We start from the raw sequence: 4,508 nt of genomic DNA, 5'->3' as shown, positions 1-4,508 counted from the left end.
GAATGATGCTCTCTGGATGCGTCGGCCAAAGGCCTATGGTCCCAGGCCATCCAAGCTAGGACTTCGGTCGTCCGGCCGACGACTGCGCCTAGGGCGTGTTTTGCCACTCCTAGCGATGGTCTGGTCGAGATCTGTGTCAGCTGCCCTTACTGCCGCTTGATGGACGTCATCATCATGCTAGGACTGATGCCGGTTGTTGATGACACTACGAGCGTCTTGGTTCGGCCCGAGCCGCTCGCGCACAGGCGGTCGGTGCGGAGCGGGCGCTAGGTCAGACCGTGGCGCGGCTATGACCTCCTACGCCACGCTCGGCGGCCATAGCGGTGAGCGGATGGAGCGATTCATCTGGTGCATCCCCACTCCCCTAGTGGGGAGAGAGGCCATGAGTCGGTGTCGCGATACGAAGCTCTTCGTCTGTTGAACGGCGGCGGTTTCCACCAGTGCTCGGAGGTTCCGGTGGATCGCCTGTTCCTAGGGGTTCGGCTCGGGAAGGCCACGTAGAAGCATTGCCACGGTGGTGATGTTCTGGTTAGCCCGAGCAAACTATGGGGGATCATTCCCCTCATCCATGATGTTGTGCTGGACCTGGCGGGCGTGACCTCGGGCGCCGCTCGCTGGGTTATGCGCACGGGGCGCGGCGTGGTGCGCCGAGCGTGCCAGCACAGGTGGCGGCTGGTTCTACCATCATTGTCGTAGCTCCTCGCTGTGCTTTTGTGCTAGCACGAGGGCCCCCACATGAGGGTCTAGAGGGGTGTGAGTCTGCAAGGACTCCGCTACCACTGGCGGCTATCCCGGAGCATCCACCATAGCGCACTCCTAGGACGGATGGTGGCTAGGTGCCATGTCGCCAATGCTGGAGCCATCGCTCTCGATATCGTCATCCATGAGGTCGAGAAAATAGGTGGGAGCATAGCTCGCCATCCCCACAAATTTGGACATGAGAGGGGGTGGTGCCATCATCCTTTGGAGCCCCCGAGTGTACGCATCCATGGGGGATGCGAGGCCATAGGGGAACCGGTCGCATGGTGGTTGCGGCAGGGACAACGGGGTCTTTTCATAGAATTGGGGAAAGACAGTAAAGAGCGAGTAAATAACAGTACATACATTACTCACAGTGGGTTTGAGCAGAGCATTTGCTCGGAATGAAGCGCAAGCGCCTCGTCGTTGAAGTCGTCGTGAGTCCCAGAGCCAATGGAGGGCGCCCCTCTGACAGGCGCCGGAGCAAGTGCCTCCTCACGGTGGTGTAGTACACCGAGCCGGTTGGTGACGAAGTCTAGTCTTCCGAAGAAGAAGGCCTAGGACGGCTCGAAGACAGGTGGAACCCACATCCCAACAGGTGGGAGTGCGGGAAACCCCAACGAGCCGAAGCGAGTCGTATCGCTTGAATCCGCCATGGCGAAGGTGACGGAAAAGTGAGCCATATGATGACCAAAAGTGTGAACGTACAGCGTCTTCCCCACGGACGGCGCCAACTATCGGTGCAGAAAGTGACCAACACAAAAATATTTATAGTTTTGATGTACGTTGTGATCGGATATAGCCTAGCACTCAATGACACAAGGTTTATACTGGTTCAGGCAACATGCCCTACATCTAGTTTGAGTCGGTCAGTGACTTTATTCCTGAGCCTAGGTACTCAAAGTTTACTGTGGGGTTACAAACAGAAGGGAGAAAGATGGGGGGCACAAGAGGTCCGGTCGGACTCTGGTCTAAAGGGCCAAGAGTGATGGGAGCTCCGCTATGTGCTAAGTGTTTGAGCGTGTGCTCGAGGTTTGAACCTAGTGGTTCTCCTGTTGTGTGTGTTGTTCTAGTTGTTGTCGACTGATCCTCCCCTTTGGGAGAGAGCACACCCCCTTTTATAGATAAAGGGGATGGCCTTACAAGTGAGATAGAGAGAGTGTACGTATGCTAAGTCTTGTTGCCACGCCGTTGGGTACAAGATGATTGTAGGAACCCATAATACTGTTAATGTCTGATGCATGTGGGAGATTGCGTTGTCTTCTTCTGATATGGCAGACGTCGGTGTCTGCCATACTGTTGATGCCCAGAGGCATGCAAGGAGTTTTACCAGGTTCGTCTGGTATGGGTGTTTGCGGGTGCCCACAACACTGTAGGGCAAATGTCGGCGCCCACAACACTACTTGGGTTCTGACATGCCTGGAAGGTTGCATGGCACTCTTCTGACATGTCCTGTCAGTACTGTCCTGCAGGTGTATAGGGTATGGTCCTTGGTATTGCGGTTTAACTTGAGTGCCCTACCTTACTTGCTCTGTTTGTTTCCTGGTCCTCATCGAGCGGGCGTCCCCGGTCGGTTGGTCCCAGTTGGCTCTGACTGCACCAGTCGGAGAAGAGCTGTAAGTAGGGGTTCGGTGCGTCCTCGGTCGGAGATGCGAGTCGGAGTTCGGAAGCGGTGTTTGGCCAAGCCTTTCGGTCAGAGAGGCGGGCTAGAGTCGGAAGCGAGCGCTGTTCCTCCTTGGCCAGGCCTTCCGGTCGGAGAGGCGGGCCGGAGTCAGAAGCGAGCGCTGTTCCTCCTTGGCCAGGCCTTCCGGTCGGAGATGTAGGCCGGAGTCGGAAGTGAGCGCTATTCATCCTTAGCGAGGCCTTCCGGTCGGAGATTGGATCGCCCTTCTGGCCTATCGTTTAGGTGTTTGGGCCGGCCCAGGAGTTTGTGCGTCATTCGCAATGTTGTCTGCTGGGCCGAGCCTTTGCTGATGAAGCCGATCCATGAGGGACCCCTAGTTTATGAACCTGACACCATGCATGTGTCCAAATATTCGATGTGATAGAAGTAAATTTTAGGGGGGAACTAAACAAGGCATGAAGGTCTCTCTCTATAGCGAAGTCTTAGAGGTAAAGCAGGCAGGTAGGCAGGCAGGTGTCAAGTGTAAATGAACAGGCCTGATGCGGGGGTGTTTGGTTTCACCCCTAAACTTTAGTCGCTGTTCCATCGAATGTTTGGACACATACATTGAGTATTAAATATATACAAAATTACGAAACTAAATACAAAGATTGAGATTAATTTGCAAGATGAAAATTTTAAACCTAATTAGTCCATGATTTGACAATGTGTTGCTACAATAAACATGTGCAAATGACAGATTAATTAGGCTTAATAAATTCGTCTCGTGGATTACTTATGAATTCTGTAATTTATTTTTTTATTAATATCCGAACACCCTATACGACACCCCGTGTAACATTCGACGAGGCATCTCTTAAACTTCAGACAGTACCCCAGCCATCCAGGAGGCGCTTTGCTTTGCTTGTTTCCACTGTCCTTTTCTCACTGTATTACCACTAGGCTTGTATGCATGCCTCTAAAAAGAAAATTGGCAAGTACTTCATCAGTAGTAGCCTATTTGGTTGGTTGATTCGTATCGTTGTTAGTTCGTAAAAAAGTACTGCTGGTTAGTTTATGTGAAAGAAAAATACTATTCTAGTTAGAAATTTACGATCGTTTACGACAGGCCATGGCCGAACGAACATGGTGGGACGGTGCACATGTGGTTAGTCAAAAATGTACTACTACGAACCGCGAACGCTTAGCCATGTGTCCGTGATTAGTTGATGCGCTCATGTGGAAAAGGGCAAGCGAATACTACTGCTGGAGAGTACTAGTACGTTCAGAACCGTGCTGTTTGTTTTGCTTGCATTGATTCCATCGCTTTTTCATCATCCTAACCTCATTAATGGTTAACTAGCATTCTTTCTTTCTTTTTAATCCCCCAATAATAAGAAACAGAATCCCAAGACCAGTGCTCTGTAGACCATGGTGCGTTGTTGTTGTTGTTGCAAAAAGGGGCATGGACGGACGACGAGAGGGATACAGCTACAGGCAGGGAGATGAAAGAATAGCCTGGCTGAAGCCTGAAGGTAGCGGCTGGCATCGATCAGGGAATCAAAACGACGCAAGAAATGGAAATGCCTGCCTGCCTGCCTTTGGGCAAACCCATCGACGGTTTCTGCTTGTCTGTCTACACTGATGAGTCGCTGACTGCCCATTGCAGCAGCGTCTGCACCGCCTGCAGTCAGTCGCGGCTCGGGCTGTTCAGAACCCAGGAGGCAGGCCAGAGGGCGGCACTGACTGGACGTTGCTTGCTGCTTGGCATTGGCATCCACACCACTGACAACACCCAGCAGGGGAGAGAGGACTAGTAGTACGCTCGCGGGTATAGATGAAAACTTCCTAGAACATGATCTATAGAGAGGAAGAGAGATAAGATGTCACCGATCATCCACGGGCTTGGAGGAAGAGCTCGACGTAGCCATAGCGAAGGTGATGCGGTCCAAGTCGCCTGAGTCGCGGTCACGGCATTGAGGTCGGTCGCAGTGTAGTGGTGGTGCAGAGGCGGCGATGAAGACGTTAGTGGAGCTTTCGGTCGCTTCAACGTCTCCCTCTTAGATCGGATTAGGGTTAGACTGTAGGTGGGAGAAAGGCGGCTCAGGTGAACCTCGTGACGCGAGCCCCTGCCTCCCACCTCCTTTATATTGCGCTGTGCGACGGG

This window comes from Miscanthus floridulus, chromosome 5, assembly GCF_019320115.1.
Source record: "Miscanthus floridulus cultivar M001 chromosome 5, ASM1932011v1, whole genome shotgun sequence".
NCBI lineage: Eukaryota > Viridiplantae > Streptophyta > Magnoliopsida > Poales > Poaceae > Miscanthus > Miscanthus floridulus.
The sequence above is the reverse complement of the archived record's forward strand: the minus strand, read 5'-3'. Positions refer to the sequence as shown.